At 40.4% G+C, this 14947-nt stretch overlaps 1 protein-coding gene and 1 long non-coding RNA gene across 4 annotated transcripts in view; one reads left to right on the forward strand and one right to left on the reverse strand.

Moving 5' to 3' along the window:
- LOC308590341 overlaps nt 1–13181 on the forward strand; it is a 62894-nt gene extending 49713 nt beyond the window's left edge. The window contains exon 3 of the long non-coding RNA XR_014009753.1: nt 8423–13181. This is a non-coding gene — a long non-coding RNA (uncharacterized lncRNA). The remainder of the gene's footprint in view (nt 1–8422) is intronic.
- NCKAP5 (NCK associated protein 5) overlaps nt 1–14947 on the reverse strand; it is a 548005-nt gene that overhangs the window by 409238 nt on the left and 123820 nt on the right. The window lies entirely within an intron of this gene.

The following is a 14947-nucleotide window of genomic DNA, read 5'->3' on the forward strand; positions in this document are numbered from 1 at the left end:
TCTGATCCTTTCCCTAGGGAGTTCAGCGTTTATAGCTGTTTTTAGGGGGCATGGGGGGCTGCAGGGAGAGGAGAGGATGGACAACTTCTATTCCATGAATTTCCTTAAGCTAACACATCTTAGGATCCAAACCCAGTGCTTTTTTCCTTGAAAAAATGTTTAGGGGTACTCTCATTTTCCTACTCATACTGAAATACTGCCCCTCAAAGACGCCAAACCTAGATTCACAAAATGTTTAGGAGTATGCGTACCCCTGCAGGATCCTTATAATAAAGCTATTACATACAATCATGCCATGTTATAACAGAATAACAGGCAGGGGAGGATGCTTGTATAGTCATGCCAAGTTTGTTAAGGCTGTTCCCACAAGCTTTTCTATTTAGTAGAATCATGATATATATATATTCTTGCATGATGCATTAATTATATGTATTGGATACCTCAGACATATATATATAAAAGACTCAAAAGTCGCATCACACAATTTGAGCTTAAATGATAGTAATACGTTTAAGGTAGAGAGCTTGTTGACCTTTATGAATTCAGCCGCTAAGGCAGTTGATAAGAAAGAGATGTTTCATTAAAACTGAATTGTAGTGTTCCCCTCCCTCCCTCCCTCTCTCTTTGTACCTTAAATCTTTACTAGCTCCATTTTGTAATATTAAAATCATTTACATGAATGATTATGGGTCTTGTCCTTAAACGGTTGCCCATTGCCCTAAAGAAAATGTTTATGACCTGAGCAGAATAATTATATTCTCCTATTAAATATCACTCCTTCAGGCCTAGTTATTGTTGAGGGTAAATGTGCCACTTTATATGCAAATAAAATGCAGTGAGAGTCAAATAAAAAGTTCTGCATACATCTACTGACAAATCATCTTATTATGTTTTACATTAACTGACAGAACATCTAGTGGGATGAAATGTTAATAGAGTTCAACAGGATGTTCCATATTGCTTTGCTCACATGAAATCCTAGTTATGTGGAAGCCATGGTCTATGAAGAGAGGGGAGTTTAAATGTTGCAGACCCACCAACTCCAGTAGTCATCAGATCCCCTCCTCCAAACCCTGAAGTCGGCTAACCTTTTATTATTATTATTATTATTATTATTATTATTATTATTATTATTACCCACTCTACTCCAGTGTGGAGTAGAACAATTATTTAAAATTCATTTTAGTGCCTATTTCTCTTAATATACACATTATACTGCAATATATATTATGCACACATTTTCTGTAATACATTGCATTATACATATAATTTTCACAAATGAGTGTATCTTTATGCACACTAATTTATGCATTCTTGTACATATTTCTTAATCAGAGAACTACATACAGAACTCAGAAAGGTGGACATTTCAAAGGAAAGCTATGTATTGTTTCAGGGTGTGTAAAATATGTAGGTGCACATTAAAATGTGAACTGAACCAAATTTCTTCCTCGTCCCTAGCTGCAGAGGGAAGTGAATTCAGTAGATCTCAGTCCTGGTTGGAAAAATAGTTAGGATTCGTCATAATTTTTATTCAACAGCTGATCAGAAACATCTTGATTTATACAAAGCTCCTTCTAATATTGTGAAAGTGGGTTGGAGAAAAAGAATGATGGTCAAATTGTTCTTTTTAGTGTGGCAGAGAGACCACTATATTTCACTATATTTCAGACGAGAGCCTTTCATTTCAAGATAATGTACTGACTTAATCACCACTTTCCAAAACACAAAGCATCCAATCACTTTCCCCTCCTCTTTTGTTCATTTTTTTTTAAAAAAAAAGAACAGTTGCTTTTCAATCTATCTGTGCATGATTTTCCACCCACAAGTCTCACCCTATATATGGCAATTCTTTTCCACTCCCACCAAGCTTATTTTTGTAACTATATTGAAATCTTATGCATAATGATGGAAGGGTTGCTATGGAGATTGTGTGTGATTTGTCATGAGGAAAATCTATTGTGTTTGAGATCATTCTCCACATTAATGACCTGAGAATCTTTTTGCTTTCATCCTCAGGGGATTAGGGGGGGGGGAACTACCTACATAGATAGCAAGCCCTACAAACAAAATAAAACCTTATGAACATCAATGGGTGTTAACAGAAGCATAGAATTGCAGAGTTGTAAAGGGGTCATCTAGTCCAACCCCCTGAAATGCAGGAATGTCAACTAGATCATACATGACAGATGGCCATCCAACCTCTGCTTGAAAACCTCCAATCACCATCATTTTTAGAAGAGTCCACTGCCTCTTGTGGGAATAGGTTCCACTGTCATACAGCTTTTACCATCAGAAAGTTTTTTCCTGTAACTTGAATCCATTGGTTCAAGTCTTAGCCTCTGCAGGAGAAAACCAGCTTGCTCCATCGTCCATGTTACAGCCCTTTAGATATTTGAAGATGGCTATCAAATCTCCTCTCAGTCACCTCTTTTCCATGCTAAACATACCCGATTCCCTCATCTGCTCCTCATACAGCTTGTTTTCCGGACCCTTGATCATCTTGGTCACCCTCCTCTACACAAGTTCCAGCTTGTCAGTATCCTTCTTAAACTGTGCTGCCCAGAACTGGACACAGTATATCAGGTATGGTCTGACCAAGGGAGAATGGAGTGGTACAATTACTTCCCTTGATCTAGACACTATATTTCTGTTGATGCAGTCTAGAACAGCATTCATTTTTTATTTTATTTTTTGCTGCTGCATCACGCTGTTGACTCATGGTAAGCTTGAGGTCTACTAAGACCCCTAGATCCTTTTTACATCTTTACAATCCAAGTGTACTCCATCTTATATGTGTGCTGCTGGTTCTTCCTGCACACAGAGGCCAATACTATCACTCACAGATGGTATATAATTAAGCACATTTAAGAGTCTGTGCTCTCATGACTCCTGTATAAGAAAATTTTTAAGTGTCTTCACAATTAATTATTTTCTCCTCTTGAAATATCCTGAAACACTGCAATTAAACTGGTATGCATGTACTTAAGGTGACAATCTCAATCTATATATGTGTAGAAGTAGTTAGAAAACTCTAATATACAATGCCCTCAATCCATGCTGCATTTGCCATAGATAGATAGATAGATAGATATGTAGATAGATATAGATATATTGATTACTGCATGCCACTCAGAAGCAATTCAAGCTATCCAGTTTGCACCAAACTATAGCTAAAAGCTTAGCTTCAGATTACAACAAGGTGGCAATTTTATTTCTCCCATACCCTACACACCAGCTGAGGCTCAGGGAAATCTAAGAGAAAATGCATATTAACTGCTTAGAAGCTCCAAGTTTTCAAGGGTGACCATAGCTTTCTCAAGAGACTGAAGTCAATCCCTTAAAGAGAAAGATAATAACATGGAAGGGAGTTTCCGAACATGGAAAGATACAGTGGTACCTCGGGTTAAGAACTTAATTCATTCCTGAGGTCCATTCTTAACCTGAAACTGTTCTTAATCTGAAGCACCACTTTAGCTAATGGGGCCTCCCGCTGTCACCACGCTGCCGCTGCACAATTTCTGTTCTCATCCTGAAGCAAATTTCTTAACCCAAGGTACTATTTCTGGGTTAGCAGAGTCTGTAACCTAACATGTCTGTAACCTGAGGTACCACTGTATATGAACTGGAACATTGCAGCTATCCACTTCAGCTAGTGAGAAGTCAAAAGTTTAGGATCCATTTAATAATGCAAAAGCTATGCCCAGCTCAGACTACATAAGCATTCTCTAAAATAGCCAACTGTTTTATGATATACTTCTTGTTGATGCACAACAGTCTCCATGGCAAGAAAAAGACAATGGGCTAGATCAAAACTAAGTTAGTTAACTTGGCCCACTAATTTCATTGGGATCCAAGTTTGCCTAATCAAGATCTAACCTAACAGATGTGTTTGTTTATTTGAATGCATATTACACTCTTATTCAATGGGCTCAGGAAGCTTATTTCATTTTCATTAATTTTAAATATAATAAAAGATTTCAAATAAAAATACTTTAATTAATTTCAGACCGGTAGCCATATTAGCCTGATATAGGGAGGAAAAAGCAATACAGATTCTGGTGAACCTTAGAAAATTAATAGACTTACTGTGGCTTAAGCTTAAATGTTCCAAAAAACAACAACACTTCGTCTGTTGAAAATTTGCTTTACGAAGAGTAGATTATAGAAGTATTACTCTTTAAAAGTACTGTACAAGACACTCTAACATTTGAACATTTCTATTCCCCTTGAGTTCTACTATTCCCTTTCATCCTCCTGAACACATATTCTACAAATTAAATATTGTAGTCAATGAAATAAATTTGCAATTACGGTAAATATCCTTCCTTCAATTAATTTATTAATGTTGCAGTGTCTACATCAATCTTCCTCCAGCAGTTGCCCTCCAGATCCTTCTGGATATCATTTCCCCTCATCCCTGAGCTTTGGGCATGCTTGTTGTGGTTGATGGGAGTTGGAGTCCAACAGCATCTGAAGATCACCAAGTTGGGGAAGTTTGCTCTATATAAACTAGATGCATCTGTCAAAGTGGCTCTAGCCAGCAAAAGCAATTTGTTAGTATTTTAAGTAAAGTGCCACAGGACTCTGTTGTTTTGCTGCAGCGCAGATTAACACTAATTATATTTGGAGGAAAATTTAGATTAGCACTGCTACTCTTCTGGAAGTTTTCCTAGAATATTTTTTTAGGCACTGATGGCATTTCAGCTTTGTTATAAAAACATTAAGTGAATAGCATTCATGATTGCAGAGATAACCCTGAAGATCTGTGCCCTAACAAACATTTAAAAAACATGACTATGGCTGCAACCCTTAACCCACCGACCTGGGAATAAACCCCACTGAACTCAATGTCTCTTACTGCTGAGTAGGCACGCATAGGATTTACAATATAAATGAATGGCTACAGCCAGTAGGTGATATTTTGCAGGTACACAAATATCTGTGAACTGGAATTGGGATGCTACTGCAGTTGGATCAGTGGGCATAACTTAAAGAGAAACATAGGCACATAAAGTCTGCCTTCTCCCTCCCAACAGCAACGAATCATACAGTCATATAACAAAAAGGAAGGCAGAAAAAAATAAAAACATCCAATAAATCAGGAAACATAAAATATACAATTAAAAGGACAAAAAGTAAAAAATAAAAAGGTAATTTATAAATCCAGAAAACAGAAAAAAAAAGGTTAGGCCAGTTCCACTTCAAATTTGTGTCTTTAAGAATACAGTCTTTAAGATACAGTTAATATATATATCTGTTAGAATGTAACCATCCACTCAGTCAAAGTTAAATGTTTCAATTCTCCATTGCTGTAGGCAGTCTCTGTGTCCCATTCATAAAAAAGTTCCTTTGCAGAGCTCGCCCGCAGAAATCGGAAGCTGACTTCCTGTTTTGCTTCCGTTTTGCCAAATTAACTTTTTAGCTTCTAATTTTAATTTTAAATGTTTTATTTGACATTAACCTCTAATTGGAAGATCTACTGCTTCTGGTGACGGATCGTAGCTTCGGCAGCAGGCTGGATTGGTGCCGAGAGTGAACTCAAGCCTCTTCCCCTTCCTCCTGCACGCACGGCGGCAGCCTGGAAACGTTCGGGGGTGTGTGTGTGAGTTTTTCCGCTCCGCTGGAATCCTCAGGTCCCCACTCCTCTGTGGGTTTTGTTGGGGGGGGGTGCGCTGAGCTCTAGCGCAACCCTCGAAGCCTCTCTGCCAGCTCTGTGTTGAGGACGACACTTAGCGCACCGCTATTGTCCTCCGTAGTAGACCGGAAGTCAGTCTGACTTACTTCTGAGTACATGCAGGTAGGGTTGCCCTGGTGATCACACTTGTATGTCAAGTTGCCTAGGGTCATCCCATCTTATTACATAATAACTGACCCAAGATAGCTCTTCAACTTCACCTATAAAGTCTGCTGGTTAAACTTTTTGACTTCCCTAAAATCCTTCAGATTTTGGTGACGTTTCAGTTATGACTCTAGCAGCTAGAGTCTGGTCATGTCTGAGTAGCTGAAACTGAATCTTCATGATACCCTAATACTCTAGCTCAGGGGTAGCCAATGTGGTGCTCTTGAGATATTTTGGACTACAGCTCCCATCAGCCCCAGCCAGCACGCACAATGGCAAGGGATAATGGGAATTGTAGTTTACAACATCCAGAGGGCCCTAAGTTGGCTACCCTGCCTCTTAACTCCTCACTGCACTGGCTCTCTCATGAGCATGTTTTAGTATTTGGAAAGCATAGTTTACTAGATTTCTAGGGAGCCAGTCAAAATGCTGCACTACTACATTTACATTATTACATTAAACTACCATACATATTCAATGTTACTATTAAGCATCTTATACACATACATACATACATCACTAACATTAGATAAGCCTGGTCAAGTACTAGTAGATAAAATTGCAACTTTATCTCCTGAATTCTCTACTGAAGCAAACCTACTGATGAGAGAGGGAAAGCTATAGGAACAGTAACTTGGACTGGCAATGAGGCCTTAAGCCAAAAGACTCCAGTATCATTTTCATGTTTCATGGTAATCATCTGCCTTGGACTTTAAAAGCATGCCTCATCACCTTTATTGTACCATTTCAGAGCACCTTCTTGCCCTTTACCCTTTATAGACTTTTTTCCAGTGTAGCTGCTTGCTTAAATATCCTTCAAAGTGCCATGAAATGTGAAAGATTCATTAAAATATACGGTGGAACAGATGGAGAAGTGCCGCTTGGGGCAAATAATGAATTTAGGATTCAGAGCAGACATCATAACAACATACACAAACATATGTTCACCTACTATAATAATGCTCATCTTTTGGACCTGTAACCTTTTAACGGCACAATTAAGGGTAGTAAATTTCATAGAATACTGCTAAATTAAAAGATCATTTACGTTTCTTTCCATCATATCAGAGCAGACCTAATTTTCACACCTGATCCTCTGTGTCTAGCTGTGTTGGAGCAAAGAGTGGCTTGGGTCAGCTTTTCGACTGAGGCGCTGTGTGCAGCACAAACAGCCATTCCCACAACCACAATGCTGTGTATCAGTCATACCATTAGAAAATGTGGCAGACGCACACCAGACCTTCAGGATTACATTGGCAAAATGAATTTAGGCTGACATAAAGATAAACTCTCCCAAGTTATTTACATACCCCGCCTATTTTCTGTTTTGCGCATTTTTGGCAGGCCTTCCAGAGCCTTAAAGTTGAATGCAGCACACAAATTATGTATTTGAAGGACTTTCAGATGCTTTATGACACCTTTGTATTTGCAAGCCCAGCTAGGTTATTGAGTCCCTAGTAGGCCAATTCCTGGCTGGTGTTCTGCATCCATCTTGCTGGATCACAAGCTAGCAGTCAATGCAATTAGGTTTCCTAACTCCAGGCCAGGGAAAAACAGTACCTGTAACTTTAAGAGCTTTGATGCACAATGTAACAGCAGTGGCTTGTATTCTGTGGCACATTTGCCTATACTTTCTCTACGTTATGGCAAAGAGGAATAAGCCCTTAAGAGTTCATTTTTAATTATTTGCAAATTTATAAACTGCTTCACAACTAAAAGGTACCAAAGTGGTGTACAGTAAGATGAAATACAAGAGATTATTGACTCAGTAAACAATTAGCAACACAACCATTTCTACAGTTGTGCAATAATTTTCCTTTAAAATTATTAAAAACCTTCTTTAAAAGGTCTTCCATAGCTACCCAAATATCAAGGTGCTGAGGCATGCCTAATTGCAGTTGGGCTGGAGTAGCAACACTAAAAGCCCAGTTTCTATAACAAAATAAGCACACCCCTGAGGCACTGGCTCCTTTCAGTCTGCCCAGTGCAGTTGCTAGGCAGGAATATATGGAGTGAAGCAGTATCTTAAGTAAGCTGGTCCCAAGTTGTTTACAGCAGCAAGACCACATCTACTTCCCTATCACCTGATATCTTATAAAATCAGATGCAGGAAGCCTAAAGCCATAGCTGCAAAGGAAGAATCAGGAGTGCAGTGGAGTTTGAATTAGGAACTGGTTTTAGTTGTATTGTTAGCATCCACCAGTCTCACAAGACAATGGAATGTGCCTCAATGGGTGAAGTGGGCTTTCCAGGGTACAAGCCTGGGTAGTGTGTATGGAGATCTTTGGCTGCCCAGACAATAGGATCTCTCTTTCGACCTTGCTGATGTGGTTCAAAGGAAAGCAGAGCAATACATTTGGCTCCAGCTTGGCAGCAGGAGTTGCTAGAAGGAGATGTACAAGGCACTATCAAACCGCCTTACAGACTCCACTCTGGATTTGTGTAGGGTTTACTCCTTAGCCTTTTCACTTGAAGGTATTATGCAAGGCAGCAGAGGTTTAGGATGACAGCTTTCCTTCTCCTAGATAGGCTACCTTCCCAGGCTGACAAGCCCCATATTTCCCTCACTTCCCTCTACAGCATATGCAGAATCCACCTTCTCGACTGCTGAAACCGCTATTGGTGTTGTCCGCTCAGTCCACCAGAGCCTGTCTTCGCATGCAGGGGAAATCCCTGACTCACTGAGGGTTTGAGATCCATTGGCTATGCTCACCTGGATGTAGCTGGCCAGTTGAAACCGTTCCTGGAGTGTGGCTGCTGACACATGCTGACAGCTTCTTGGACCCACAGGTGGGAGCTGTGTATAGGGTGGAGATCAAAAGATGGACAAACTACCCCAGAAGAAGCACAACGTATCGCCCCTCACAGGTACTACTCTTCCCCTAAAACCCCATACACCCCAGGTGTGTGTGTGTGTGTGTGTGTGTGTGTGTGAACACACATGAGAATAGAAATGATATCAAATAAATAAATATTTTGCTACAACAGGTATGTAGATTAGGTAGCTCCTATTTCTGCTATATTTTGTACTTAAGTACAGATTTTTATTTTTATTTTAATGTATGTGTACCATGAAAATTGTGAACTGCAACCTACCACTTTCTCCTTTAAAAATACATGGAGGTGTAGTTTTCCCCCAAGTGGCTTGCTTCATGGATTTTGAAGGAAAGTGTCAATTTACACAAAACATGTACCCTTCACAAATAACACTGTGTGCTTGTATTTTGTACTCTGATTATATCTGTTCCCAAGTACAAAAGATCATGTGAGAAGTTCCCCTGAGGCACTACTTTGCAAAGTACTTCGGATATCGGAAACCCGTCCTTGATTTATTTCGACAATCTTCTTCTGACACAAACAGGGTAAGCGGAGGGGTGTTATGAGAAGGTATTTTAATTTGTGTGATAAATTGTTAGACTCCATTAGGTTTAATGAGTATCATCAGTGTATTCTTAGAATAGTTTTTAAAATCCTATCAAAGACTGATATAATCAAATTAAGCAAATTAATAGCAAGAATCCTGTGTATCTGCAGGATATAAGGGACTTAATAAAAGCCCACTGCAAAAGTTATATTTTTGTTTCTTGTTGCTTTAATTATGTAGTCTAAACTGCTACTTCCCCCCAGTTTCCACTATTTGAACAGACTGGAAAGGCCTAGTTTTGGCCTAGAATCAGCCTTGACTGATGAGTTTCTCTAGCGTACAGATGGGGGAGTACAACCCTCCCAGCAGGAACCCTTAGTGACTTTTGATGCCATTGACCATGGTCTTTTCCCGGATCATCTATATGAGTTGGGGTTTGAAGCCATTGCTCTACGGTGGTTTGGCTCCTGTTTGTACGTCAGATCTCAGAAGATAGCTCTGTGAGACTATGTGTCTACACCCTGGCAACTTAGCTGTGGGGAACTGCAAGGCTCTTTATCTCCAGTGCTTTTTAACATCTATATGAAGCCTTTGGGGCAGTTATCAGGAGGTTTGAGATCCTATTTCTCCATTGTCAGGGGACTGCCATCGGAACAGGGAAGGGAAGAAGAGGGGCAGTTGGGTTACAGGGAACCTCCGAAAATCTTGCGAGGCAGTTCCTCTTCCCGGGGTTGGGGAAAGCCACACCTCCAGTGGGGAAGAGGGGGAGGGACCAGAGGATGCTGCTGGGAGCCTCAGCACCGCTCCTGGCCAAATCGGCCAAGAGGGAAGCACGTCTCTTCTGTCGCCCACTCTGCACATAGGGGTAAAACACAAAGAAGGAAGGAAAAGGCTGGGGGTGACTAAGCTATTATGTTGGGGGAGCACCCAGAAACTACTACTCCCGGATTCTGCTAGCGACTGAGGCAGACATGAACTTGTGGTTCTGCACTGTAAATAGTTTTGCACCAAAATAAAACCTGTAAAAGACAGGGTGGAGTCCTGACTGGTTACTCACGAGCAACCACCATTGCCATCTGACATCCATTTAAGATGAGCCAGGAGAGTTTGTGCCAATTCTGAACCAGTGTCTGGATGCAGTGGTGGTCATAAGATTAAAGCTGCTAAAACAGTGACACTGCAAAAACAGAGACACTGTGGGTGAATGGTTCCCAGATCCAAGATTCCGGGACTTTGCCTGTTTAGATGAGGCTGCACTCCCTCTGAAGGAACAGGTAAATGGAGAATGAGGAACCATCTTTCATACCATCTTTGTCTATGGAAACCCAGGTGGCCTTAAAGGCAAGAAGTACCTATCACCAGCAACAACAACACACTTTTGTGCAACTCTAGGAAGGTGAGTGAAATGATTGTTTTGTGGAGGAGAAAGGGAGAGAGAAATATTTTAAAACAGATTTAAAGCACTGGGGTAGGGTGGATCTCTGAAATGGGTGTTCGGAAAAGCTTTTTTTTGCAGACTTGCTTTCAGTAGTAGAAGCAGTGCTTTTTTCTAAATAAAAAATAAAAAATTAGGGGTACAGTAATACCTCCGCCTTGTCTAGCGTCCATTCCGGCGAATGTACACAGCAAACACGGAAGTACTGGAATGGGTTACTTCCGGGTTTGCCAATCGCGCTTTGTGCATGTGCAGAAGCGCAAACTGCTCCCCGCACATGCACAAACGCAGCACTTTGCCCTGTGTCCTTTTCAGAACGGATCCCGGCCACAAAACTAGGTATGACTATACTCTCATTATCCTACTCATATTGAAATACAGTCCCTCAATGAGGCCAAACATAGATTCACAGAATGTTTAGGGGTATGCGTACCCCTGCGTCCCCCCAGAAAAAAGCACAGAGTAGAAGCAGCCCATACCCCACCTGGGATTAAAGCAAGGCTAACTTGTCTGATATGTGTCTGGGTTTGTAAAGCACAACCAAGATGCCCACCACATTTTCTGCTGCAGAATACATTTTTGCAACTCCCCTGTTTTATCCCATACAGGTACTGTATGGACTGCCCATCTTCAAGAGTGTATTTCAAGAGCATCATGCACATTTAAGTGCTTGTTTGCCTTCTGTGAACAGAGGAACCTTCAGAGTTGTATTTTTCCCCATCTGCCACTTTTCAACAACACAACAGTCTTCCTCTCCCACCCCTCTTCTTCCTGACCTTATACTGTACTCAGCATTAATGTCTCCTAACAAATGTAACTGATCTGTAGAAAAGACTTTACAACTTCAAAAAAGAGACAAGGCACGTACTTTTGTAAACAAAGAAAATGAGAGAGAGAGAGAGAGAGAGAGAGAGAGAAACGTAATTTGCAACTGAAGTTCTTGATCATGTCACATACTGTCTTTTTTGTTCACAGACCATTCCAGATGGATAGCGTGATGGGAATGAAGGAAGTAGATTTGAACTCTCAAGTATTTGCAAGCCCTCTTGCAAGAGCTTGCGATGAATGAAAGGAGCAGGATGTTGCTTGCAAGCTGCCAGGTTCAAGGAGATGACATGCAGGCAATACATGACATTTAAAGGCTTCTAGTGAGGTTTGTTTACTTCACACGTTACAGTGTAATTGGGAAAGAGATCAACAGCTGGCATCTATCATATATCTGAATCTTAATGCCAAGGATTTTGAGAGGCCCTCTTGAGACTGAAAACGACTGCAGATAGGTTCACAGTGTCCTTCAAGTGGTAGCATTAATTTGTACTTTGAAATGCTTATCTTCCACTTCAACAGATTATCACCTTTTCATCTCTGAGTCTGGTTGGGAATAATGATTCAAAAACACTTTGGATTGGGCTGCCCAACATTTAAAAAACAAGAGTTAGTTACTAATTAACAAATAGCTAAGCTGTATGGCCGTAGGACCAGTTTGCAAATGCCCCATCACAAAAATAACATGCATGTAGTGGGATAGTAGACTCATGTTCATGTCATGTGTAACTTACCTGGCCAATTGTACTAGACTGCAAATGTGGAGTGCAAGCCATGCAAACAATAATGTCCTACTGAAAATAAATCTAACTTAAAACATTTGTCATGGGAATTAAGTATTGTTTACTTTTCCTGGCATTGAATTTATTCAGTTCCCCAGCACTGGCACAGAGGATGAAAGTGATTGTATCTGCTGGCCCAGTGCTTGACCTGTATGCACGATCATGAATCATTGAGGAATCAGGGTTCCCAGTTATAATATGCACAAAGCTCAATTTCATTTTCAGGTGAATACACAAAGGATGGAGGCCTGCCAGCAGACATGATCTCCCTTCCTCTCAAGTTTGGTGAAAAGTAAATATAAGATGAGAATGGGGATAATTTTAAAGTGGAATAAATATCGTTCCCAGCATACTGAAAGGCTGCCAAATGGTAGGACCCCAACAATGCAGACTTTCCCGACAACACCCTCATCAGCTCCTGGGCTAGTCACAGCTGCCCCACTAACATTGGCCTGGTATTTGTTCTCATAAATGGCACTACACACAGCTGACCCAAGTCATTTTGCTGCCTGAGGTGAGGGCCAAAATGTTACCCACTCACATTCCATGCACAGAATGTGGCTGAATCTCACTTCAACACATGCAACAGGGCAGCATATTCCACCCACCGCACTTGTTGCAGCAGGCTTGTTTACGGGGTTCAGAGTAGGCTACAGGGCACTTACAGCCCTGTCATCTGATATCTCACCACTGCTACCTATACCCTCACAGAATTTGCCACATGAGGCGGCCTCTTCATTTTACCTAATGGAAGGGCTGGCCCTGGTGAGCATGGCCAATCTATGGAAAACTACAGTGAGAAAGTGGCAGGCAAAACATGATACACCCTGTGCCCAGGCTACTTTGCTATTATCATCCACTTCTGAAGTGTGTCTATTTCTTTTTGTTTGTTTACTATTTTTTCTTCTTTATTGATGTAAAATAAGAAATACCCCCCCCCCAAAATATGATTGAAGTTACAAAACACAGAACAGTGCAGAGCTTGCATTTTCCAAATAAATAAAGGCCCAAAACGAAAGCAGCAAAACCCATTATGAAAGCCAAATTTCATGATTTGGTGAAGTAATAAAGTTTGATTATCAAAATTTGACACGTAAGAAATGAAATGCCACCAAACAGCACAAAAATGGTATGGGTCTTTTTAACCCTTAGAAACATGTAATCTGTGAGTTCTTTTCTCTGCAGTAGCCACAGTCCACATTTTCTTTTATAATGAGAGATTTAAGTCCCGTAGTGCCTTCCCTTTCTAGGCCAAAGACGTTCTCACTGCAGCCAGCATCCATGTAGGAAGTTCCTTAGATCAGAAAGTTACTGCTTGATCATCCCATAAGTTCTAAAGGAAAAGCTGTGGGGAGGCTTCAATTAGGCATTTTATGTCTGTCTGTCTGTCTTTCTATCTGTCATCTAGCAGCATCAATCAAAAATTGTGGTGATGGATAGCATTCTCACTATAATGGAAAATAGGGGGGGAGTGGAAAAATGTCCCCTGCTACTGCAACCATGCCAACAATCCTGTGGGGTATCTGATATCATAAGGGAAAGTTTACAGAATTTGCAAGGTATATACCGTATTTACTTGAATCTAATCTCCCCTTCTTTTGCCGAATTACGTTGCGAAAATTAAGGTGTGCATTAGATTTGATGACACATTTATGTTTGCCACCAAAGGAACCCTTTGGGTTCAAGGTTCTGAAAACTGAGGTGTGCATTAAATTTGATGGCACATTAGACTCAAGTAAATATGGTAACCTTACTTTTTACATAAGCTGAGGTTGATTTATAGGGCTCAGATGCCTGCATTGCATTCCACTTAGAGTCATATATTTTCAACAGAAATATCAAGAAATTCGTTATAAAGAACAGATACCAGTCTTCTGCCCCAACGACCCAGATGTAATAAAATTCCTTCAAATTCAGTAAGGGGTCTAGCAGCTTGTGCCTTAAGGGCAGGATCAACCAATAAATGTTGAAATTGGCAGATACATATCCAATTAAGCTCTGGTTCTCGTCAGCCTTATAATTCTGCTGTTGCAATCTTGCTGTTATTAATTAACACAGCAAGTGGTGATGCTGCCCACCAATGATCTCCTATCAAATATGCTGTCGTTCTGGTACCATCATCAAGTGCAAGGCTTGAAAGTGCTAGGTGTTAAGAGCACAGGATGTATGGGTTTAGTTCACTTATGAATTGGATAAACGACATTGACTTCCCAACACATTTAATTGACAATAGAAACACCATCATTCAGAAAGCCTTATTCTCAGTTTTCCCAGGCAGTGCCCTCTGGGAGCTCCAGGAGCTAAGCCTATTTCACACACTGCCCTATCCTTGTTGGAAGATTATCATGTATCACATTTTAAAAGCCCTTATATTGCATTTCTTCTTCACGATAAAGTTTTTAGAGCCTGAATGACTTTAGAGTGGCAATTTGTAAAGGAGATTATTCTGGCAAAGTGGATCTGGGCAAATTGTCTCTCATTATTTCAGTAAATGAGCTTTACGAGAAATTCAGTAATCAAGAAATGCTGCCAAAGAAAAGGGCTCCAAGGGCTGCTGTTCCCAATACAGACAATCTGTAATCAAGCTGGTAAGATGCATGATACCTTGTGAATAATACAGACCCCCCTGTGTGAATGACTTTTTTTAAAAAATGTATTTTTATTAAATATTTTCTTGATTTACAAAAGTATGTGCAATG

This window comes from Podarcis bocagei, assembly GCF_964188305.1.
Source record: "Podarcis bocagei genome assembly, chromosome: 1".
Lineage (NCBI taxonomy): Eukaryota > Metazoa > Chordata > Lepidosauria > Squamata > Lacertidae > Podarcis > Podarcis bocagei.